General features: G+C 44.2%; 1 long non-coding RNA gene across 1 annotated transcript in view; it reads right to left on the bottom strand.

Annotated features, from left to right (window-relative positions):
- Positions 1-295: 295 nt before the first annotated feature.
- Positions 296-26,685, bottom strand: part of LOC139702702 (uncharacterized) — a 151,729-nt gene continuing 125,339 nt past the window's right edge. Inside the window, exons 2-3 of the long non-coding RNA XR_011705270.1 lie at positions 1,751-1,896; positions 296-1,581 (exon numbers count right to left, since the gene is read on the bottom strand). This is a non-coding gene — a long non-coding RNA (uncharacterized lncRNA). The remainder of the gene's footprint in view (positions 1,582-1,750; positions 1,897-26,685) is intronic.

Here is a 26,685-nt window from a genome sequence, read left to right as displayed (position 1 = left end):
CTTCCAGCTTCTACCATGGGATAATGCGGTCCAAAGGCCCTCACCAGATGCCAGGGCCATACTTTTGGAATTCCCAGCCTTCAGAACCATGAGCCAAATAAATCTCCATTCTTTATAAATTATTGAGTCTCGAGTATTCTGAGATACAATACAAAATAGATTAAGACTCTCTTCCTTCAAGATAAGCTGAGTATCCAGATTTTCTTTGTGAAATACAATTTTAAGTGCTACAAAAAGATCCAATTTGCTTTTTAAATACCTTTATTGAGATATGGTTTAGATTCCATATCATTCATTTATTTACATTATAAAATACAGTTGGGCAACCATCACCGTGATCAAATTTTAAAACATTTACATCATCCCAATAAGAAATCATGTGCCCATTAGCAGTCACCACCTCATTCTCCCTCCCCTCATCCAGCCTAGACAACCACTACTGTGCATTCTGTCTGTAGATTTTCCAATACTGAACATTTCATGTAAACAGAATTGTACAATAAATGATCATTTGTAACTGGCTCCTTTCATTTGCATGGTGTTTTCAAAGTTCATCCATGTTGTAGTATGTATCAAAAATTCACCTTTTATGACACAGTTGTTAAATAATATTCTGTCAAATGGTCACATCATATTTTGTTTATCAAGTCACCACACATAGAATACCCACATCGCTCAGCCTAAGTAACCAATTTGTCATCCTGTATCAGTCTCCTGGCTGGTCCTCCTGTTCAATCCTCCCTACCTCCTGCTGACAGGGGATGTGAATGCAACCAATCATATGGCCCAGGTTGGAAACTTTGAGATAATTTTTCTAAGATAAGGTTTTGAGCATGTCACTCCTCTATCTTCTCCCCAGTGAGGACATTGCCCTCCTCCCTGGCTTTCAGATGGAGTCTTGTCCTATGGGTCCAGCACATAAACTCCTTCAAGACTTGGCCGCCCCACCCTCCCCTGGTCACCACCCTCCCCATCACTCTCTGCCTTTGAACACTGAGGATGTCCATTCCTCCATTCCTTTGCTCATTCTGTGACATTATGCAGATCTTCTCCTCCATTGGGTGGTAAACTCCTTCTGACCAGTGGCTGCTCCTCTCTATTAGTGTCTCTATCCTCAGGGCTTGGGACACAGTAAATACGGGATAAACGTCTAATCATGGAACACACCCAGGCTGTTCCTCCATCTAAATTACCCTTCGGTGCACAGTCCAGCTCATGTTTCACAGTAGCTCTTCTTGACTTCCCACCATTTAAAGCAACACTGATTAGTTAGTCTCCTCCTGGGCCCAGATGGCACTTAGTTCCATTGTGTTATACTCATACCACAACTGTCATCATGGTATCACCCCAGAAAGCCGCATTGTGCTCCTTGCAGTCAATATCCTCACGCCCACCTGAGGCAACCAGCAGTCCTTCTGACAGCACAGTGTTGGCTGTTGTCAAACTTCATGTCATTGGGCTAAGGCAGAACACACTGTTTCCTATCTGTCTTCATTTGCTCAGCAGAACATCTCAAAGATTCATCCATGCAGTTGGGTTTATCATGAATTCACTCCTTTTGTCCCATTTCCAGCTCAGTGACTGTGGAATCAAGTAGAATCAATTAAACAGATTCACTTATTAAAAGTGCTTTAAAACAAGGAGACTGATAACAAGTGGTGCATTATTCATTAGTAAAATAAGGAAAAAAAAAAGAAGCCTTGTTATTTGTCAACAGTGCTCTGGGAGATGGAAAAAGAAAAGGACCTACCACCGTCTTGCATGTTGTAGGTCTCAAGATCAAGAAAGAAAGGAGCGAGCCAGGCATGGTGCTGCAAGCCTGTAATCCCAGCAACTCAGGAGTCTGAAGCAGGAGGATTAACAAGTTCAAAGCCAACCTCAGCAACTTGGTGAGACCTTGTGTCAAAATAAAAAATAAAAGGGATACAGTGAGTGGTTAAGTGCGCTGGGTCCAATCCCCAGTACCAAAAGAGAAAAGAAAAGAAAAGAACAAATTGTGGAGGTAAATAGGCACCTCCAGCTCAAACTGAAATGAACTATCAAAATTTCTGGCTTAAATCAAAAATGAATAACACTTCCCTAGGTAAACATCACATTTAAAAGTGAGTTCATTTCATTTTTAGATAATTAGGTTAGTAAAAACTAAATTTGCAGCCTGAACTGTTTTGCATTACCTTGGAATTGTAGAAATTATGCAACCTAATGCCTAATGGAATTAAACAGGAATTTGTATTTTTCTCAAATTTTTGTAAAATGAATGGAACCCTACTCTATGTTTTCCAAATTTTTTTACAAATCCATTTCTCAAAGGTACATATGTGGTAGCTGAATTAATGAAAGCAAGTTATTTTTAGGGTGTGTGGGGTTTACCTTACCTCCTTGAATGTTTCCTTTCTCCCAATAGTATACCCAAGCAAAGAAACCAAAATCTTCCCCTTTTTCCTCACTCCCTACCTCCTCCTTCTGCTTTAATCAAAAGGGAGGTCTGTTTTCTCCAATGTCTGCATGTCATTAAGTTTGGAATTCATCTCTGTTTATTGCCTTAATATTAATTCCACCACCTCCCCCAACTTATTTTTTTACAAGTAAAAGTCTTTGAGAGCCATGCATCCAAATGTCATATTTCAAAACATGTTGTGAACTAAAGAGTCAAAATCAAGAGCATCAAAGCCAGGCATTCTGATTGATATCCCCTTAATTAAGATCTTTAAATATACACAGTCACTTACTGGGTCCAGGCTTTCAGAGGAAAACTCCTGCTTAACTGGTTGAAAATGTGAACAGTGGGGTGTAATTCCCTAAGCTGCAAGGAGCCCCAGATCAGAGAGAATGCGAGAGAAGCTCTAAAGATGCTTGAGTATGAATTTTATCTTTTGCAGATGCTATCAAAACTGCAAGAGGTGAGACCACCAAGACAAGGAGAAACAAATGTTGTTTGTGCTCCAAACTGACACACAGTTTATTTGCCGGTGTTTGGAGTGGTTTGAAAGAAAAGAGAGCAAAGGAATAAATAGGTTTATGCACTCGGGCAGGATGTGCAAGCTGGTAAGGGAGAGGTGACTCAAACGGGGTTAGTCAGAAACAGCACAGTCAGTGGAACACAGACTCCCGTTACCCCAGCGGTGACAGACACCATTTTTCCCATGGCTGACACATCGTGCCCAGAGGCCTGTGTCGAAGAGACTCCTCCTTGAAGCTCCCAGCAGCAGGATGTGCTCTCATGGGTGGTCCAGAAATACATGCAGGTCACTTCTCCTCCACCAAATTTCCAACAGCTTTTAATGGGTGGCTCTACACCATGTTGAGGTCTGAGACCTCATTTCTATATTCCCACCATGTTCTCAGTTAACAAGAATGACAAATTGGTATTTTTGATACCACAGCCCCAGTTTGACAAGGAGGAGTCACCCTGAGGTGTAGTTCAGTGACCAATTGAGCAGGAAATTCAGCACAAAACCAGCAAAACAACAACATCAGAGCAGATTTAAGTCCTGACACTGCCAATTAATATTCGTCTGGTTGTGACCTTGGGCTAGAGTTGCCAAGTAAAATACAGAACATCCAGTTCAACGCGAACTGCAGGTAAACAACATTTTTTTTTAACATATATCAGGTAGTAAGAAATAATCCATTTTTTTTTTCTGAAATTCAAACTGATCTGGGTGTCCTATATTTTATTTGCTATATCTGGCAAATATTTTTCCTCCCTATACTTCAATTTCCTCCTTTATTTCCAAGTGGATAGCAATGCCTTTCTCAAAGGGTGACTGAGGATCAACTAAGATTACCTCACCTCAGTACAGTGTCCATACACTTGACTGTAAGAGCTCGTGATCATGATAAAGAACTCTTAATTACTGCTCTCTTTCCTCGTGGTCTTTGTCTGCCTTTTAGCTGTTTCTAAATGTTAAACTTTTTCATAAAGGCCATTCATTGTATGTTTTCCTCCCGGTTGACCATTTCTTTGCTCATCTTAGAAATCATAAGGAACTCGGGGTCAGATGTAGAAAAGGAAAGTGGGGTTTAAAAGTGGCCGCTGTGACTCCTCAATCTCAAGGCTCATCTGGTGCTGCTGCCCTTCCCTCTCTAGCTGTCAAACAGTATTCTTTATTTCTCAGCCAGAAGGTATGACCAGGGCAGGCATAGTGTACCTCTATCTAATGCCCCTGCTTTCTAAAGAACTGAGGAAGGAAATACTGTTGACCTAAGAGTACCGGTTCAGAAGTCAGAAGCAGAAATAGGCACTGACTTTGTTTAGTCCACTCATCCGGTACCTTTAGGCCAGGGAGTCCCATTAACCACAGTCGGCAAAAATATGCTTCGGAATAGCTCCTGCTGCATTTGTATGCCATTCTGCTGCATCCAACATAATGTCTAACTGCATATGTGCATCAATAATCTTTTATTATGTCATAATGCATTTTAGTGTGCGGATGGCTATTATCTTTTAGAGGCCCCCATTTAGATTTATGGAGCAAAAGAGAAAAGTTTTTTAAAAATGTAATCTAATTAATCTGAGTGCATTTGTATGCCTATTAAAATTCACCTGTCCAGGATTTTCCATTTATCATGATTACAAGGGAACAGCCATACTGAGAAAGGGGGCTGCCTTTACATTCAATGTGAAATGATGATTTATTATCCAGGATGCTTTTTGTAATGGTTTAGATCTAATGGACAGTTCTGTGTGATAAACCCTCCACCTACACTGTGAAGTTAGACATGTTGTCTTTTAGTGTAGGATGTGTCCCAGTGAAGCCTTAGAGACGTTCATCATGCACTGGGGACATGCTGACCTCATGGATCCTGGGGACCATCCTTTAGGTAGTCAACAAATGGGCAATCCCTCTCTGGACTGCAGATGCCAGGGCCATTGGTCTCCAGGACAGCAGCCTGAATCCATCTATGGAGTTTGACACCACTTCGGGATGGTCCAGGGGTAAGTGCTCCCTTGGAGTCATATGGTATGTCACTGGGCAAGGGCATGCCAGGAAGCTGAGGTAGCCATCTCGTGGGTTCTTGAAATCATATAAGAAATATTTTAACATGTCACTCAGAGTAGCAGGCATGAGTTTATTAAAAGGGATAAGAAAAGGGAAAGGGCACTATTCTTAAGAGAGAGAGAGAGAGTGGGTTCTCTCAGAGAGAGGATGGCTTGACCATCCTCTCCTATTCTCCAGTTCTATTGGAGGTCCAAGGGAAGTTTCCAGGTAGTCCTTCCCAGGTCCTCTTTTTGATTTTTGACTGACAGCAGGATGACATCAGACTTTAAAGTCCCCATTGTGCATAACAACTCTAGGTCATTTTGGTCCATGCTGACTGGCTCTAATTGGAACCTGTTCTTACAGATTTTATGGTTAGGGGGAATTATTCTTATCTCCCTGAGTTCTGAGATCTGTGCTATGTAAGAGTCAAAAAAGATTTCCCCTTCAGAGTAACCTGTTTTCTTCTTATCAGCATTTTGGGCCTAAATTTCTCCTGCAGATAACAGGTAGTTTGCTGAGGAAACTTCTTGTTGACTACCTACAGGAAATTTTTAGAAGAAAGCATGTGGGTGGAGAGTCAGCAAATGAATCCAGTTTATAGAACTATTCCCTTAACCTCATGTTTCCACTGCTCACATCTGTCTGTTACCTACCAGTTGGCACTCCTTGCTCTGGGGAGAAGTGCTCCTCCCCTTTATGAGTACAAGCAGTACAAACTTGACCTGGGGACTTCCTCCCATATGAACCTAGGGAACAATTTTTCTATTCAATCCAGACCAGAGGACAGCATTGCCACACACACACACACCCCAACCTGCAGTCCCCACAATTGGAAAACAGGAACCTGATACTAGATTAAGCAAAGCTACCAAGATAATTCTAGTGAGAGGCACTGGGCTCCTGGGAAGACCTGCCCCCCAAGGTAAGACATCTGACTGCACTGACATTCTCATTCTCTATCCAGATCTCTGTAGAATTCTAAATCCCCCTGATAAACACAGCAAGGTCAGGGTGGGCAGAGGAAAGGGCCTGGAGCTGGCCACCCGCCCAGTTCCACTGGCCCAGTAGAGGAGTTTCTTGGAGGGGTGGCCTCACTTTTTTCTGGCTGTTAGTTCTCCCCTGTGAGATTGCAGGGGTGCATTCTCAGTAATTACAGCCTGAGGAGTGTGTGAGTCTTGCTCCTCACACTCCATCCACAATGAGTTCCTCATGGCTGGATTTCTGTGAAAATCAGGATTCTCTCAACCCCAGGGAGCACAGGCTGGATCACCAAGAAAGGCAGAAAGTGCAGAACATTCTAGCTTCAATTGTGGCCCCCACCAAGGGTGACTCCAGAGGACCAAGCACCCAACTCCCAACTCAAGTTCAGTTCATGGTAATTTCTACCGATGACTCTGAGCCACTTTGAAGCGGGACGATTTCCTAAAGAGGGGGAAATGTAGAAATCCCTCTTGGGGTCTGAGATAATTGAGGTAGAGATGGAGAAAATTTGGGTCAATAAAAAAAAACTTTAAATAACATAAATCATCAGATGGAGAAAGTTTCTCCCCTTTTGAAGTTCTTATAGCTGCATCAAGGATCTCAGCTGGGTGCTAGTGAGTCCTTAGCAGCTCTTTAGCACTTGCTAAATGAGAGAGAGAAAGAGAGATTAAGTCCACTTAAGAAACTTACTAAGTAAATCACTGAGCTAATAGGACAGAGTGGTAAACTCTGAAGTTACTGAGCTCTGGGAATTATCTATCTGATGAAAAATCATGAGTTCTGACCCTGGACCTTTCCTTGAAAACTCTGACCCAGAATCAGGAAGTGCTGGTGAGGAATGGGAGGGGTAAAAGCAAAGGGGATGACTATAATCTGCTAGAGGGCCACCTCCACTGAGCCATTGTCAGGAAGGGGGTTTGGGGGGAAACCAGAAGAACCATTGTTGGGTTTTTGGACTCGTTTCAAATAATCCCAGTTACCAGTACAGAAATCACACCCACCCACATGGCAGATTCCCTGCATGGTGATGGCTTGATTATGTTTAGGAAAGATATGAGTTTTCCCTCTGAGAAGGTGATGAGAAAAGCTGAGATAAGTTCTTCTACACTCTCCCAGATTTTGGCACAAGGTCCCAGGAGTCAGGTCAGCCCAGACTCCAATACCTGGATCCGCATGTACCTGCTGAAATGCAAAGGAGACAGAAAAACCCCAAGTGGCTGAAACTCTTGGCTCTATGTGCTGCTCAGACAAGACTCAGTGGAAAGAAGGTGACCAGAGTGTCAGTAAAAAATAGTGCCCTCTCCTAAGAGGCCTGGCCCCCCTGCCTCCCTGAACATGGGCCTACGTCAGGGACAAGGGACAGAATCTTTCCACTGAGGTTCCTTCCTCACTGTAGTCCCTTAACTGTTTCCGTTATCACAATCAAACTGTTAGAACACACCCTGTCTAGCAGGGACTGCTGGGTCTTGGGGCCACAGTGTGTTGAAGAGACAAAACCTCTGCCCTTAGAAATGAAAACTGTACCTTCATTTGGTTCAACCCCCAGCCCATGGTGTTCTGAGTTTACGAGGCCCTGTTTTTTCTTTCTTTTCAGTTGAAACCTAGGTGAGCTCTGTTTTCTAAAGTCAATATTTTGGCAATGTCCAGATGATGAAGTAGAGAGGAAAGATACCATGAACTCAGGAATCAAGGTTTTCTACGTATGGGTGATGGACATTCACCACCAATCAACTCTGCATCTTTGAGAGTTGACTAGTCCTGTATTACTGACATAAACTCCAAACATTCTTAAAGAAATTCAGCACATTCATAGTTCTTGACAGGCAGAGATAGCCTGTCCAGACAGTTCATCTTGCTCATCTTGACAGGATCAAAGGATCATTTCTGAGCATTGACTAATTGAGTAATTAGTCTTCTCACTATTTAGCCTGGAGACTTGGATCCAACAGTAAATTTGGGGGACCTTAAGTTGAGATATGGTTTAATCCTCTCAATGCTTTGCTGACTCTCATCAAAGAATTAAGGGCTCCTTGTTCCCTTTATATACCACTTTGTCAAAGTCTGGGGCCTGAAGGCCTCCTTACTGACCAAGGACCTTGGTTAGCAACAGAGCATCTACCTTCTATATCCTACCCCTGACCTCAGAGTTATACCAGTAGGATGAATGCAAGCTTTGCCAACAGAAGGTCTTAGGAAAGTCAAATGCCATCATTATTAATTCCCTGCTGTTTGGCTGGGATGGAAGCCACTGGTACACCGATGGGAGAGGCTTGACTCCAAATAAATAAACACATGTCCTTTGGGCAGATGTCAGGCCAGCTCCGGCTGGTAACTGATGGGCCCTCACCACAGCAGCGGGTGCAGCACAGGGAGGTGAAGTGATGCTGGCAGCCCGGAGTCTTCCGCCTCATCACAACAAGCAGTCTGGAACCTTGGCCATGTTTGAATATCCATCTCTTTGAACGGATGCAGACAGCTTAATGAAGCAATATTTATGGAACTGATACCACGGGGGATGGTTGCTCCTTTTCTCCATCTTCTATTTTTAATATTTGATCTGGCAAACATATTATTAAAGGAATATTTCAAATCTGATTACTCTTCTGTTTGACTGTGTGTGTTATTCATGCACAGAGGGTGTCAGGGGAAATTATACCGACCAGTTTGGGAGCTTTATTATGTCATTCTTTCAACCAGCCCTTTGCTCCAAGTATAATTACCATTCACATGAAAGGCTGTGGGCTAATCGCAGCCACCTTGCCTTAATTAAGTGGCCGCCTCCTTCCCCCTCCAGTCTCACCCTTGGCCCATCCAGACTCCTTTACTAGGGATCAGGAACTTTCTTTCAGAGAGGTGCTATCTCTGGATGTCTGATAAATTATTTTGTTGTTGTTTTGTTTTGTATCTCTGAGCTATTTATTAAGCTGCAGGTTTCTTTATAAAAGACAAGTTGCCCTGTGGTGTGCCCTGTCCTTAGTTATGAGCCTTTGGTCCAGCCATAGCATGAGATTCACTCTCCCAAAGACCACAGAAATTCTGCCACTCAGCCTTTCCTTTCAATAGATACTAGCTCTATCTTGAACCACCTAATCAATCTCCCCTCCTTCAGGTTGGAGGTACTAGCCCTGTTTCTAACTTGGCCTCTAACAGGGAGACTTTGAACCATGCAGGTAGGGCAAAACGTGGATCCAACAAGCCAGCCATGGCCCAAGGCAAAAGGCTGTGTCTCCAAGGAGATGGAGCACAGAGGTCAAGTACTGAAGGGTGTGGTCTAGATCTTCACCAAACTAAGCCTGCAAATTTCAATGATTTTTGTCAATTATCTTCTATATGTTCTTCCTATAAGGGCCAGAAGTAAATATTTTAGTCTTTGCAGGCAATGTATCACTAGCACAACTATTTAGCTCTGCCATTATAGCCTCCAAACTATATAACCACAGTTAATATGAAAACTAATGAGCATGATTTCATCCCAATAAATTTTTATGTAACAAACCAGGCAGTGGGTTATATTCCTGCTTTAGACTTTTTCTTGAATTAGGCATGCTTTTTAAAAAAGAAAATATTCAGTACTGGGGAACAAAGTGAACCAAATTATATTGCTATATCGTGTGCATGTATAAATATGTAATAATTCCATTATTATATATAAGTATAATACACTAATACAAAAGAAAAAATACTGACAAGTATAATAATTTTCACAACAAATGCTTCCTCATCAAAAAAAAAATCTCAAATCTTTTAGCTTGATAAAGCTAGAGAATTAATCTGTGAGTTGATGTATTTCTACTTAATAAAATAAAAATGATTAACTCTCAAAATATTTTCCTTCTTTCATGTTCCACTTGAGTCCCCTTGGGAAATGCCAGGTCACATACTGGGTGAATGTGAAAACACCCAGTGTCCTCAAGCAGATCATTCCTTTTAGGTTTTATCAGACAAAAAAAAAAAAAAGGGTCACTGTGGCCCAAGCCTGCTCCCATGCTCTGCTCTCTTGACACTGCAGGGTTGCTTCCTCCTGATTCCAGGGGTCCTAGCCCAACTTCCAGGTAATGACAGCCTTGTATACACCTCTCATGGGACACATGCCTACTGGGAGGCAGACGAGCCTACCATGCTAACAGAAGTAGTGTACAACAAGCAAGTAAGTAATAGAGGTGTAATTGTAGATAATGATAACTGCAGGGGAGGAAAAGTAGACAGGGTAAAAGGCTAGAGGAGTGGGAGCTCTTTTAGACAACCCGGCAAGGGGAGGGTCTCTCTGAGGAAGTAGAAAATTACGCCAAAGGCAGGGCAGGTATAATCCAGGTAGAAGAACAACAGACACAAAAAGAAACAGGGGACCTGCCATGGTCCAGACACATAGCAGCCAGGAGAGCAAGAGGGCACACGTGATTGGAGAGGAAGATGGCTGGAGAAGAAGTTAGAGATCCCTCAGGCCAAGACCCACAGGTAAGGTTGGAGGTCAGGCCTGCATGCCTGGTTTTCTCCAAGACTCAGACCACCTTTCTTCCCTCTCTAGCTGCTGTCAGAGCACACCCTCTTTGCCCTGAAAACTGTGGACCCACCACTTCTATCCCTGTCCTTCTTAAGTATTTGCTCAAATGTTACTTTTTAATCCTTGGAATAAAAATAAAGTTGTATGAATTTCAGAACATCAAACACAAGGGCTCAGAAGGATAGCTAGATAAATTCCCCAGCTGACCAGCAACAGACAGTGCTCCACCTAATGAAATCTTCAGCAAGGATTAGCTCAACGTCTCCTTTGGCAGACAGTCTGGCTTAACATAGAGTTGATGCCCGAGTGTAATTTCCACAGACTTGCAGCACCACAGATATTTTTGATTTCCCAACAGCTGCCATGATACAAAATTTAAATGTAAAATGGACAATACGCCAAAACAGATGTTCTTGAAAATCTGATTAATTCCAAAGAGTTTGGGAAAGCTTGGAGGAGGCTGGTGTCTTCAGCACATTTGCAAGCCGAGCTGTTTTTAGGTTCCCTTGGTGTGTTTGGATGCAGCTTTATTGCATTTCATATCATTTGCTCAGCTCTAATGCCAGAAAACCAAATGCTGCGGAAATGAACACCGACACATTACATCCTTAAAAGCACCATGAGCTCCTTCATTCGGGCTAAGGTCTCCTGCAAACAATCTTATTCATTTACCCTAGAGTAGCACCTGACAATTAAATATAAAACAGATCACCCAGCCCCAGACTCTCTGGTAGAGTTTGTGAGAGGCCTGGGTATGAGGGAAAAAAAAATGTGATGGAAATGGAGGAGGGCTTGCACCTTTCTGGGCCCATGGATTTGAACCCCCCAAAGATTCCTTCTGCCTCAGTTTGTTCTTCATGTGTTAAATGGAGAGTGTCAGCAGAACCATGTAAGCATCAGGTGAGATGATGTCAGTCCTGTTGGCTATGGAAAGCATCCAGACAAGACAAAGGTGGTCATCATGGTGTTGACAGTGGCCACATCCCATTCATTGCCCTGAGCGTCCTCCATGCTTATGTAGCTCTGACTCCTGAGAGCTCATTCCCTAGGTTTTGCCCACTCTGAGGAATAAAAACAGATGCAGTAATGAGCTCTGGCCTCAAGGGCTACAGGAAGATATTGTAAGAAGAAAGGTGACCTCAAACTGAAGATAGGCCCCTTTGCAGGAGGTGTTTCTGAGCCTGTGCATGGAGCCAGTTTCCAGGCAGGGTTGTCCCTTTTTCTCTGATTCAGCCTCTAATTGGCATATCCTCTACCTATATCTACAGGGCTCCCATCTTCTGCCCTTCCCATGTCACGGTGCTATTTTCTCTTTGTTCCTGCCTCTCTCCTCCTCAGCTCACCTCCCGTTTCTAGGCTGCCTGCAGTGGGTTCCAAGTCTGTTACTGAAAGGTGATGCATGAGGTAGACAGTGTCTCTCAGGCCCCAGTTTTCATTTCCACTGTCTCCTGGCTCTGCTCCTCTGAGAGGGAGGGGTGGCTCTAGCATGGACACACACTGAGCACCCACTTCCTTCTGGAAAAAAGCAAAGAAGCCAAAAGCAGGTGGCCAGATGTAACCCACCCAGGCCTCTCTCCCAAGAATAAAAACCCAGGGGGATATTCAGACCCTTATACTCTCCGGAAACATGAAAAACCTACAGTTGTATCTTTGCAGAAATTAAACTTTACCAATATGGCTATTCATGTAGAGCATTAAAGCAATTTTTGACTCTACATGATTCATGTGATATAATGATTTGTCCAGTGCCTGTGAGAGCCGCTAAGATAAGCTGAGGTGTCATAGTAGGTTGGAAGAAGATTTGGTTTAGGACACCAACAGGAACGGTGAGGCAGAGTTAAATCTAGTCAGTCATTGGAACCTCCATGACTCTCGGTCCCTTTTCTGTGCTTTCTTTCACTTGACCCTCTTGTCATTATCCCCTAGAAAATAAAGACCTGATTCTTGAGTGCATCAACATCACCTGCACAAGTAGCCCTGGGCAGTCCCCCTGCTGCAAATTGGACTCTGGAAGCACTTCTAGGAGCAACCTATGAGTGTGAGTCTATCTGATCTGCTTTCTGCAGAAATGCCATTTGGGAATCCCATAGCTTGGCTAACACCAAAGGTGCCCTGGGACCTCTACCCTCATGGCTGAGGTATGACCCATAACTCATAATATATTACTCCTTTGAGTGCTTGAGCAGGTTACCTAGCCCCTTTGGCATTCCGTTCACTCTCCTATAATGGAGTCAAAGATGAGATCACTTGCTGGGGCTCTGACTTAGCTACATAAGGCATGCCTGGTGTTTGACAGGTCACCCAAGATGGTTACAGGTGGTTGGGTCTATGTTTGTGCTGTCCCTGATCACTGGACTCCTTGAGAGCCATAGATCTGTCCCCTGTTCATCAATGTCTCCCTAGCACTGGCAGAGAGCCTAGCACACAGTAGGTGCTCACTTACTAACTGTTAAAGTACCTCAATGCAACACAATGTTTACCTTGGCATTTATGCCTAGCATGGTTTCCCCCATGGGCTCTTCTGATCCTGCAAATTCCAACTCAATATCTCCCTCTTAGAGAAGCCTTCCCAGGATACTGACCTATAAACACTCTCTCCACGCATATCTCTCTTTATCCTATCATGTAGTTTTATAACCTTAAAATCAGAACTTTCCACTGATGACTATTTGTGTGGTTTCTTATATCCTGTTGTCATTGAACTCTTGGGAAGGAGTTGGCCCCTGACTTGAAGCTGTAGGAAAAGTCACCCCTATAATTCCTACATGAGTTTGTAGTCCCTGTAAACACTGTTCACGTAACTATGGGGTTACTCAGAGGGAAGTGCAATTATCATGGTGAGCCTCAATACCAAGCACTCTTCACTGTTTGAGGATTCTAAGCACAGAGCCAAGATCTTCTGCTTCCAAATTGGCAACTGTCGTATCCATCAGAGTAGGCTGAGTCAAACTCAGTAACAAACATCCCCAACATCTTCAGTATGTCTTAATGTAATGAAGGTTATTCCTCTTTTCCTGTGTCCCAAGTGGGTCAGTCAGAGGACTCTGGTCCTTCTTACACTCAGGGGCTCAGTCTCATGGATACTCTATCCCAACATAAAGGCACGATGCAGCAAAACATTCAATGGCTTTGAAATTCTACCAAGGTAATGCATATTGCTTTCCTATAGAACTGTGGACAATAATCCATCACCTGGCCCCACCCACCATTTATAGAGGCTGGAAGTACAGCCTACCCACTGTCCAAGGAGCAGGAATTTGGGCATACAGCACAAGTCACCACCCTTGCTGCATTACTATCTACACTGGAAAAACTGGAAAGAAAGATAACAAAAGATAAACTTATAAGGCACACTGTACCCAGAAATTTTAATTCCATCATTATTATCCACTTGGCAGGAGAAGAAACATGCCCAGAGAGGGAGTTGCTCAGCTAGGATCTTGAGTGGACAAATATAAGAACCAGAACCTCAGTACTAGTGGTTTGACAAGGTCCTTTTCTCTCAACTGCAGGACTCTGTCCCCTGAGTTCTGCAGATTTAGACACTAGACTCTTGTCCTCCCTTTGTCTTCACCAAAAAAACTCTAGGTATGAGGCTTCACCTCTCAGACCTTTACTCCTCCATTTATAAGACTAGGAACTTAGTTCCTTCCCTATTCACTATCTCAGAATCAGGAATAAATATTGTAAACTTGCACAAGAGAAAAAAAAAAAAGAGGAAGAAGACCTACCCAGCTGGGAGGTCTCCTCCTCCCCCATCACACCCCTTAGGGACTGGAGAGGGATGTCCTGTATCCCATTCCACAGGCAAGAGGAGACCTGGGGAAGTCTGCCTGATCCAAGAAGAACTGTGTCCTGCCAACAGTGACATATGGATGTCAGGATTTTAGAAGGTTAAGGGGATGGACCAAATCATTGAAAGCTTTTTATTTTGTCAAGTCAACAACTATTTATAATCACTATTATTTCACAACAGAAGGTGAGATGTAAGACTGAAGGCACGGAAAACATATAATTTCAGAATTTTTAAAAACCCTTTAAATTAAATCTGTATAATCATATAAAATATCATGCGTGTCAGTTTTCTTTACTTTGAAGGTCAGGGCAAAAGTCAGCACTAAACAGCATTTGCCCATGAACACCAAAGAACAGTGTTATCATAGAATTTGGAGGTAGGAGTCCTGTCTGGTGGCCATAACCAAGGAGCTCCCCTCTGGCAAGGAGGAAGATGGTGTCCAGCCATGAGCATCTGTCCACAATCCACAAATAAAATAGCAGAATCAAGTTTTCCTTTGTCCAGTGTTTACCTGGTGTCACCTGCTCCCCTCTCCCCATATGCCAAACTCATAGCTCCATCCTTCCTGAGATGGGTTAGCTATGGGATAAAGATGCTCTGTTTTCTCTCCTCTCCTCTACCCGCTCTGAAAGCCCAGGCTGCTGCTGCTGCTGTGATCTGAGGCTGCCAGCCTCCTAGAATCTTTGAACTGGAGGCCCCCACAGCCTCCTCCATGAACAGTAGATGGAGCCTTCTTTGTAAAATATCCCTAAGCTCCTTCTTGTTTATTTGCTCTTGATTAAACGGCCATAAAGAAATGATCTGTCAAAGACTTAATAACCAGGTGCAATGGACATGTATGTAATTTAATGATGGCTCCAGACCCATCTTTCATGGCAACAATTGTCCCACAGCTGCCGAGTAGATGACAGAGTGGAGACAAAAAGCCCTGTTAGCACTATGATAATTGCTTCCAAGTTCGACCTTCTGCCTTCTTCTCTGGCCAGGCTTGGGCTAGTACTGCAGGAAGGTAACTTCAGACTCTGTAGTCTAAAAGAAGAATGAGCAGGTGCAGATCTGGTTTCCAGCAACTGGGAAGGGATGTAGGGTTGCTCTCTTCAGGATCCAGCTATATTTCCATCCAGCCAAAGCACTTACCAAAGATCCCTGAATTAGCCAGGATGTTCTGGTGGAAAGTGACAGAAGCTTACCTCCAACTGGATCAAGTAATAATGGAACTATATTGATGTTTGCAAACAAAAAGAGGTTGATCTAAGCTTCAGGTAAGCTAGATTGAAAGACCAGATGACATCACTGGGAATCTATATTTTCTGTCTTTGAACTTCCTCTTGATTGTCTTCCTTCTCAAGAAGACTTGTCCCTTCCTCATGGTTGAGGGACAAAAAAAAAAAAAAGGCAGTCTCGGGTTTTGTCTCCAGCTGAACCAACACAGCTATACTACTAACTTCAGTTGGCTTGGTTTGGATAGGATACCATCTCTGGTGTTTTTGACACTTAGTAGGTTCTAGACACCGTGCTCAGTTCTGAATGACTACAAATAAGATATGCCAACTTTATTTGAGTAACTCCCAGCCTTGCAGGGAGGAAAAAAATCAACTTAGCCGTTAGCAAATAATGTGAATAACCCATGTAGAGGTTTGTCCCTGTGAGAGGCTGGGGGATTAATTATAAGGCACAGCCTCTACAATAAATGTATTTTTTTTTCTTTCAACTCAAGCATCCTCCAAATCTCTAACCCAAATATACTTTTCCTAGGAGAGTAGTTAAGAGTTCAGAGTCCTGCAGTTTGATAGATCTGCATTTGAATCCTTACCCTGTAATGCAGGAAGTCTGGAAACTCAGAAAGAGAATTAAATTCTCTGTGCCTCTGAACAATGGGAATAATAATAACCCCAAACTAATAAGTTTATTCTGAAGATTCAACAAAATGATGCATATGCGGCAGTTAATTCAGTACCAACATAAAATAAGGGCTGAATAAATGGCATTTGTTACTATTTCTAGTCTCTGATGGCTACTGGACTGGTTATGAGGGCTTAAAGCCCTTCTCTGGTGGGAGGGGCAGGACTCTTGAGTGTCTAACCCAGCACAAAGGGCCACTGTGGAGGCAGGGCTCCACCAAAGAGGACTCTGGGGTGGAAGTTGTCACCCTGGACAAAACAGGGATCTGATGTTTCTTAATGATTGAATGCAGAAGTCCCAGTGCTGGGGAAGGGGTCCAGGTGAACAGAGGCACTGGAGGGGCCAGAAATGGGTCTCAAAACTTAGGTTCTGGCAGCAAAATGTAGTCCTGAGCCAAGGAGTTGGATGGGGGTGTGCAGGGACGGGGATGTCACTTGGAGGAAGGAGTTCACAGGGATGAGAGTCAGCCTACCTAAGGGCTTTTGTGCAAAGACCACTAGTACACTGCCAGAGTAGCTTGCCCATGGCACCCTGATCATCAGGGATTATAACCCTGAAGGAGGGCAGGAGGGAGGAAAAGGACCATCAAACCCAGCAGGTACCTAGAGGAACACCCAGACAACCCAATTTACATATCATATCCATTGGGACCACCACACAGTGTTTTGAAAGTTAAATCAGAGCCTTGAGAGAACCTGTTGGAACTCTAGTACTGTGTGGGTTATTCTGCCTCCTAAACTACTGTTTTCCACATACCTGCTGCCAACTGGATAAAATCCAATTTTCTTAGGCTGCCATTCAAGGCCATTCACTGCCTCTGGCCACAGTCAACACAGCACAGGCAGCATCCTCAGCCCCCTCCATGACTTATGTCCTCTCTGATTGGGGTGGGGAGGTGAACCTCCCTTTTAACTTCCTCTAAAATCAGCAGGATCTTTACATGAACACCTAGGCCAATCTCAGAGAATATTTTTAAAGTTTTGACTTAAAAAACAATTACAGATGTATAATCCTTTACCACTAATTAGAGTTTTCAAGCACTCTGTCCTATATAAGGTGAGTAGTCACTCTGCCTGGTCCAAGAAGCAGAAATTTCCCATTATCTCTCAGAATTCTGGGGAAAATAATAAGGACGGGGCTGATTACGTAGGAGTGGAGGAAGAACCGCATGTGCCTCTGCTCTACCTGAGCTCTCTCTCTGGGATCTGTTCACCTGCACTGCCCTATAAGGTGATATTTTCCAAAGCCCCAAGAAAACCCTGCTTCTGCTTCCAACCATGTGCCATCCTGAGAGTCAAGACAAAACCTCTCTTTTTAAAAACTCACTGCATGTGGTTGATGCTGATAAAATGTTCTTTAAATGGACCTGAATTACAAGAGAAGTAGCTCAGGAAAAACAGACTCTCTTCAACAGGAGAACCCTAAACATGTGGCCTCAGGTGTGTCCCCTTGCCCTTTCCAGCAAAGCCTTCTTGATGGGCCCACCCAGTACTCAAGGAATCCAGAACACAGGACAGGAAAACTGCCTTGATTCACTGGGGAAGCAAGCTTGGAGAATTTTTTCAACACATGAGGCAGATCCTTTATGGGTCCCATTGCCTGAGAGCAGGGTACATACAGAGATGAGACCTGGGAAAGCCCAGGATGTAAAAGTACATCCACTGGTCATACCTAACTGGTCTCTCAAGATTATAGGACATGAGGGAATTCAAAGAGGAGATAATCCATTTCTGTTCTACAAGTCCCCATTAGGAGAACTTGAGTCTGGAATCCCTGATCAGTCTTTCTTGTACTTGACCAAAGAGGCATGAAGGGCTGATGCATCCATTTTCCACTTTGGAAAGGTAGAGCAGAGAAGGTCAGACTGCAGTGAGAGATGAAAACTAGAAGCAGAGGGAAGAGAGAAGGAAGGATGGAGACAGCAGCTGCTTTGCTGAGTCCCATCTAGTGAAGCCAGCTGTGTGCCCAGGTCCCTAGGGATCCCAGGCTACCCCAGAGACCTTCCTGGGTGAAATAATCCTAGCCATTTTTTGTCCTCTGCCCTAAATATTCTGAAGATAAATCCCAACTATTTCCACAGCCCTCACCAGTTACCTGGAAATATCCAAGACAGGAATGAGCATCTACTACCACTTTAAGTAATTCCGCAATCTTTTTTCATATGCTGCCTCCTCAAAGACCCCAAGTTTAGCACCACTTGGGATGGGCCCAGTCCAAGGCTGGGGGAATGAGACCCAGCTCTCTGCCTGCCTAGAATGTGAGATGCTCAAGAAAATGCTTCCTCTGCCTGTGCCATTGGCTCCTTGATTAACGCTGGACTTAGCTATTAGCATATTTCATTGCCATTTACAGAGCACATCTGTGTGTGCTCTAGTCCAATAAACAGGCATGGTTTATTTCTTGGACCAGTATTTCTTTTGTATTTACTGTTTTGGTTTGGTTTGGTTTTTGTTTTTTAGCTTAAAAAAAAAATCAGCTCATCAATTTGCCTTGTGTTGATCTACTTAATGTCGACCAACTTCCACTCCCCCACCCTGCCTCTGCTCCTCTGTGAGTATTTGCCATTCATCCTCTTATTGCAAGAGAAACTCATCCTGCTCATCACAATCCAGCCACATTGTGATTCCTCTTCTCTGCTGCCAGCCTGGGTCCCCTCTGGTTCCACTGGCAGTCTTTCCTTTTCTTTTTTTTTTACCAGGAGTAGCTTCTGGTAGGCACCCCCTTGGAAAAGGAACAATGCACAGGAGGAAACTCTGGACATTCCCATCCCCTGTAACTCACTGTGTGACCTGATGCATATCCCTTCTTTCTCTGAGCCTCAGTTTCCTGATTTATTGGATGAAGGCATGTGGCTGCCTCCTTGAACTCCCACAGCTCCACAAGGGTGGGCCCAGCCAGGGCAGGTGTTTTTTTTCTGTCAAATCACCTTCACTGTAGACACTCTCCGGTCAATACCTGGTTCAGAAGTATAGACAAGCCTCCCAGCCTAGGGACTGCCTCTCTGGATTCCTCAACTCTACGGTGCAGCCACCCTGCTGTTGAAACTCTCTCGTGTGTTGATGTCATTTTCCTGCCTTAGGTGGTTCAAGTGGGCTGTCCTTTGCCACCTAAGGGCTTCTTTCTTCCAGATTGGAGTCATAAAAAGAGAATGTGTAAAAGAGTGCTGTTTTGCTTTGTTTATCTATATAGTGGCTTTTAAATATACCCACAAATACTTTTAACAACCTTCCTTCAAAATATGAAGTCTAACCCTCTTCTCCCTAAATGTAAGCTATACTTAATGACACTTCTAACAAATAAAATATGGTGGAAGTACTGCTGTAATGATTTCTAAAGCCCAGTCATAAAAAAATCTAGCTTCTGTTTGAGTCTCTATCTCTATCTGTATCTCTATCTTTATCTCGATCTCTGTATCTATCCCAGATTGCTTCCCCTGAAGGAAGCCAGGACACATCAAGGATCCTATAGAGCTACAGCCATGAGAAAAGGAACTGGAGGAACTGACGTTCTCCAACTAACACCCCAAACCAACTTGTTCTGGGAGTGAGACACCTTGGAAGTGCATCTTGCAGCCTCAGTTCATAAGAAACCCTGAGCCTCAATTCATGAAAGACCTTGAATCATAACCATCTGGCTAAGTATACCAAATTCTTGAGCCAGAAACTTCTGACTCAGAAACTCCAAGGATAATAAATATTGACAGTTGTTTTAAGCCATTAACTTTGGGGTCATAGGTCATGCAGCAAGAGATAATTAATACAAACCGAATCCTCCATTGCAGTTAAGTTTGTGTTACACATCTCTTTATTTGCACCTTGAAAACAAAAGAGTCCTATCGGGCACAGTGCTGCATGCCTGTAATCTCAGCAGCTCGTGAGGCTGAGGCAGGAGAATCGCAAGTTCAAAGCCAGCCTTAGCAAATTAGGAGGCCCCAAGCAACTTAGCAAGATCTTGTCTCAAAATTTAAAAATGACCTAGGGATGTATGTGGCTTAATAGTTGAGCCACCCTGAATTCATCCCCAGTACAAAAGAAAAGAAAACAAGAGTCCTTTTATGGTTGCAGAGTTGACTTTGATAGGATATTGTGTAGATAATGCTTAAAAACTGTATTATTTTGCCAGTGCACTGAATTAGCTTTGGTCCACATAGCCAGGTACATTAACACACATTCACAGCCTTTAGCTAAATAAGGTCTTATGGGGACTAGGTAGCCACCATTGTGTAGGGCTTGTCTAGGACTCGTGGTTACCATCCACTATGGACAGAACATGACTAAGCCCAGAGATTTCCCTGTCACCAGGTACACAAATACCAACATTGAATCGGCCCTAAGCATCTTATTGCAAAAAATATTTCCCTCTACTGCAGGGTCAGGACCCAATCTATGGCTTATGCTCTGAGGACCACAGCAAGAGGATTATACTGGCAGCCAGGGGCTATTGCTAATGCAACCTCCTGGCTTCCCTAGGGCATATCTGGGCCAAGGTGTGTGTGAGGCAGCATCATTCCCTCCTGACATGGGCTCTGGATGCCAAGAGCTGGGGGAGAGTGAGAGGGATCACATTTGTGTTGAGCCCAGGCCTCCAGCCAAGAGTGCTGGAGGCAGCCCAGTCTCTCATCCTCATGGGCAATGACAGATCCATCATCTAAGCACTAAGCATGGAGTACAGCACTGCCAGGGATGTCTGCCAGCTCTTGATGTGCCCTTATGGGCCTCCCATTATAAGAGGACAGATATTCAAGTCAATCCAGTTTAGCAAACATTGTCTGACCATCTACTGCATGTGGGAAACAGGAATAGTAGCTAGAAGAAAGAGGAAGTAAACGCAGCATCTGCTTTCAAAAGCTGCACTATCTAGTAAGTGGAGCGATGCAGGGTCATTAAGGCAAAATGTGGATCCAATTAGAACTGAAGTACTAGCAGCCTCTGCCTCTTCTGAGCATTAAGAATAGTTCTGTGAAAGGTGTACTCTTAGTCTGGCTCTGAAGATGTCATTAAAAAAAGGCTTTTAACAAGGGGCAATGACAGATGGAAACATGAAAGAGCAGTGTATACCAAGTATCTGTGGTCATAACTCTATCATGGAGATAGGTTATCTAGGTTAGCTAGTGCCACCATAATGCTGTGTGACGAACAACTCCAAAGTAGCAGCAGCTATAACAGCAGGCATTTATATCTCTCTAACAGTTTTGCTGATTGACCAATGCATCTCCACTCTAGACTGTTGATCAAGGTCAACAATCTATTTACATGTCTTTTCTTCCAGGACTCAGGTTGAAGGAGCAGCTGCTCAGGCTGGGATTGTGGCTTAGCCTAGCACGAGTGGGATCCGGGTTCAATCCTCAGCACCACATAAAAATAAAGACATTGTGTTGTGTCCATATACACCTAAAAAATAAATATTAAAAAAAGGAACAGCTGCTACCTAGAAAATACTTTTCTCAAAGTCCAAGGCAATTGTTCAAGAGTGTACCTTGGAATCCTCAGATTGGATATGCTATGCCTTATATCTGCTCACATTCCATTAGCTATGGCAAGTCACCTAGCTGAGACCAAAGTTAGGGAGGCAGGAAGGAATTCGGTGCCCCTAATGACCCTTGGCAAGTGTGGGGAGGGAAGGAAAGATTGTGAACAAATAATATAATCTTCTTAACAGATGGTGAGCACGAAGAAGTCATATGGCATGAAGCTGCAGAACCCACTGGAATCTTGTATGAGAGAGACTATTTGGTTATTTACCAAACTATTGCTCTTACCCTCCTGAACACAAAATTAATTTGCCATTACTGTCTGAATTCCAGCCAATGGAATATGGTAGAACTGACAGCCTCCAGTTCATTAATACCCTCCACTCTTTCCGGGTCTTCTGGGGAGATATACAGAATCCACCAAACAAACCTGAGGCCCAAGGTGATTGCAGAGCCACAAAGTAGAAGGAACCTGGGTCCCTAAGTCACTGCTTGAATGACAGCCATCTGGGAAAGCCACTTGACCAGTAATAGTCAGGTTAGTCGAAGCAAACTTATTTTAAGCCTCAGGAATTTGGAAATTATTTGTTATAGCAGTTAATCTACTATTAGCCAATGTCACAGTCACACTTGATAGGTGGCTAAGTGAAACACACAGAGAATTGGAGTCAGACAAGCCTAGATTAAAATGGCCCCAGCACTATACAGCAAGATTTCTTTGAACAAATTGCTGTAACTTTCTAGGTCTTAGTTTTTTTAAAAATTTTTAAATAGAATCCATAGTTCCTACCCTTATTACTGAACAGGGTAGAACATTTTGCTGAGCCCTGGCAGGTTTACCCTTTCAGTCCAGAAGTTTAGGAGTGACTTTAATGACGTCCAATGTCAGCAACATGGTGTGACAAGGATTAAGTCTTCCTGAGTCTTACTCTGCTAGGGGAAAGGTGATAGACATGTCCCTCATTGGGTGGGGCCTGGGAAGATCTACACTGGAAGGTAGGCAGGATCTTCAACTTTCCCAGAGGATTTACTAGAAGCTGGCAGGAAAAAGAGGCTTCTCAGCTTGCCACCTGCTCCTGGCCCCCAAAACCACCCAAAATTACAAAGGGAACTTTGAACCTCAGATTCTGATGCTCAAGCCTAACTTGGTATTGAGAGGACCTCTGAGAGCATGGAGGGGACTGGCAGAGTCCTGCGACCCTCACTGCAAGTCCCCAGGGACAAGTACCAGCAGAAAGGATCAGTGACTAAGAATCTAGATGGTCAGACTTTCCTTTGATTTTATTGAGTTTTTCCTGTTTCCTTCTTTCCTTCCTCCCTCCCTCCCTTCCTTCCTTCCTTCCTTCCTTCCTTCCTTCCTTCCTTTCTTCTGAGAGATACAAAGGAAGAGAGCTTAGATTTTCAAATCCCAGCTTTGCCACTCACTTCCTGCATGACCTGAAGGAAGTCACTTACCTTTCTTTGTCTCAGTTTTCTCGACTGCAAAATAAAGACAATCTCCGCTTTCTGCTGTTTTTGGTTTTGTTTTGTTTTTTTAATTACATGGGTTAATATTAGAGCTGTGTGAGTGTTCCTTAAACGAATAATACAAATGGAAGAGCATGGGGCAGGAGGAAAGACAGGAAATGAGAGGGAAAGGTGGGAGATCACATGGGGACAGGGTAGGACAGAGAGCAGACAGATGAACTCAGGTGGCCAGACCTGACAGGGGAGGAGGGGAAACCAATGTCTCAAGGAAAATAGGAGAAAGAGACTCAGTGAGAAAGAGGAAAGGGAGAGTCTGGCCACAAAATGCAATTAGAATGGAATTCAAACACAGTGTTCCTGGTCTAATTACGAAGCACCAGCTCCCCGGGCGGCCTTCTGAAGCCATCTCAGGTCAAAAACAAACACCTTGCCTACCTCCCAGAAGTCATCCCCTGAGCAGAGGGAGCAGCAGCCCAATTTAGAAAATGACCCAGGGGTGAAAACCCAGAAGCCCCGGGGCAGCCTGTGGGTTGAGTGTGCACAAGAAAATGAACAGATTTCATAGGCTCCCCAGCCCTAGGAACTCTGGGACCCTCCATCCACAGGAAACTGGGTCGGGTTCTACCCATGACCTGACCCCCTCATCCCATAAAAATCTCCTGAGAAAAGCTTGGGACAAATCAGAAATTCCATTCCCATCTTTATTACCAAATCCAGCCAGGCTGACAACCTCTCTCTCAAGTTGCAACCTAATGTGATTTCAAATGGCAACATTATACACCCTCTGAAGAAAAAAAAAAAAAAACCTGTGCTTATAATCAAAGCACCAGCAGCTCCTTAACTCTAGGGGCACTCCTGGGCTTGGCAGTAATGACATTAGCGTGTTTGGAGCTGTCAGAGGCAATGTCACTAATCTGGGTCTAGGAGGGAAGAAGCGGTGATGAATGAATGGAGTCTCCAGCCATAATGGGCTTCCCCGGTGGTCTGGGAGCTGCCCTGCCTGGCAAGCAGCTAAACTGGATTAATGGAGCCCCCCTGCTAGGCAGAACAATGGCCCTTTCCCTGGAGTCTGGGTCTGCCTGGTGGGTGTGGGCAATCCAGAACCCGGGCAAAAAAAAAGAATGCTTTGTGGGGCACTGCAGAGACCTGGAAAATACCTGGGCTAAAAAAAAAAAAAAAAATACAACAGCACCTGGCGAGAATTCAAGAAAATGACCTGCCTGTATTTCACAAATACTACCCTGAAAATTAAGACTGCAATCCCCTGCTCTCCTGACAAGCCACACACTCGTTCTTGATTTCATCTTATAAATGATGTAATCATACGAACAGACATATAGCTCCGTTTTCTCATTTATAAAATGGAGTAGTAACAGCCAAACTCACGGGGTTGTTACCAGGACGATGAGAAATCATGGATTACAGTAATGCAAATAACTCAGAGGCTGACACACAGGAGGCACTGTTAGCTGCTGTTGCAGCTGTTATTATTACTAATTGTGAGTATTATCTGCTGTTCATACAGATAATAAAACAACGTCATGTGGCATGTTCTTCCCCCAGAATGTGAGTCTATTCCTACTTTTGTCTCGGACTTCAGGTGCAACTAGAAAATGCAACTCAAAATTTATTCCTCCCAGCACTCCTACCAGAACCCACATTCAGTGTGCTGCAGCACAAGGAATCAAAAGAAAAATTTCCAGAAACTCTGCCCTGTGTTTAACAAGGTGCTACAGCTTAACTCTACTACCTTCCTCATCAGCATATGAATCTGATTACAAGGATACCTGAATCCCCATTTTTATAGATGACAAAACAAAAGATCAGAAAGGTGGAGTGGGTTGAGAGACTGACTTGGACCTGGAAATCCAGGAAGCAAAGATGCTTCTCCCCTCCCCCTCCCCCTCTGGCCTTTCAGACCTTTCTTACAACAAACAAGACTTGCTTCTTCCGGCAAAGTCAGCTTCCCATGAAGACAGAAAATGCATTCCCATATTGGATAGAGTTGGTGGGGAAAAGATAAATTAGCAAGGGGAGGAGGGTGCAGGAAAGACAACTTCCTGAAGAGAGGGCAGCTGTGTTCAGATTTCAGGGAACAGGATTCACAGAAAAACACACAGGCATAAACACACATAAGGATGCACACAGAGGCTAGGGATTTGAGTAAATGGTAGAAAGAGAGGTCCTGGGTTCAATCTCCAGCACTTCAAAAAGAAAGGGCTTCCACAGGAATGCGCACACACGGGAATATACAAAAACCACACAGGTAGGCTTGCATGCATATAGATGCTCACAGATATGAGAATACACGTGCTTACACAAGGGCGTGAGCATGCCCAGAGACACAGGCGTAAGAACACATGCACAGACACATACAGGGACACACACACATGTGCTCACTGTGAGTCGCCCTCTCTCTCTCTCTCTCTCTCTCTCTCTCACACACACACACACACACACACACACATACACACACATAAATCCCAAACCCCAGTATAAAAGGTGTAGACCCTTGGAGAGACCCTCCTGGAGAAGCAGCCTTTTCAGAAGCCAGAGGAACTTTCTTGGACCCAATTTGCACGTCTTCCACCTCCCTCCCCACCCACACAGGCCCCTGCCTCAGACTTGGAAGAAGTGCACTCTGCCCCTTAACCTCTTTGTACCTGCAGCTGGAACCTTGAGCCCTCTAGATTCTAGCCACCAGGGTGGCATCTAGGGAGCCAGCCCCTGTCCTAGCAAGAGCAAGGGGAGAATCTATTGAGAGCTAGCACAGCTCCTAGGCTGGGCTGCAGGGATTTCTGGAACAGCCCAGGAGGGTAAGTATTCCCTTAGTCCACAGGACTCTGTCTCCTTGGCTTCTCTCCCTACCTTTCTCTCAGCCTTTCTGCAAGATTTCACAAACTCATTGATTTCCAGCCACCTCAATGCAGTAAACAGGCAAGTGCCAGTAAGAAGCTGCGCTCAGGAGTCTGAGCACACTAGGTACCGAAGTGGGTAAGTGTTGCATCCACCTGAAGCTGATGAGAGATCAGGAAATTCCTGGCCCACATCAGGGAGGCCCTACAAGGAGGAGCCTGGCCAGGACAGCCAGAGGGGCAAGGACTGGCCAGAAACCAGCAAAACCTACAGCACAGCCAGAGGGCCCCTAGTCTGGCCCTTCCTCCTTTCTTCCCCCTAGGGACAGGGAAGCAGGTCTGGGGTGGGCTGAACAGTCGGCAGATGGGGAAGTGAGGCCAGGAAGGGTGACCTTTGACCCCATGGCTATATCTCCTTGTATCTCACAGTCTGACCACTAAAACTGTGATTCCATATTTCATGCAACTTGTAAACTTATTTCTTTGCCCTTGACTATCAGCATTTTACCTTAATGCTGCTGCAAGCTGACCTACCCTAGCTATATCTCTGCTCTGTGCCAGCCTGTCTGCATGAGTGTGTGCCCTTCCCTGGAGGGGACCTGGCATTCCTCTGCTCATTTCTCCTAGAGATGAGGAAGGAATGAAAATTATCTAAAACCACCAGGGAGTTGAAGAAGACACCACATACAGAGGCATTTGTCATTTCAACACACCTTTTCTCTCCTTCA

This window comes from Marmota flaviventris, chromosome 18 (assembly GCF_047511675.1).
Source record: "Marmota flaviventris isolate mMarFla1 chromosome 18, mMarFla1.hap1, whole genome shotgun sequence".
Lineage (NCBI taxonomy): Eukaryota > Metazoa > Chordata > Mammalia > Rodentia > Sciuridae > Marmota > Marmota flaviventris.
Note: the sequence above shows the minus strand (reverse complement) of the source record. Positions and strands in the feature narration are given on the sequence as shown.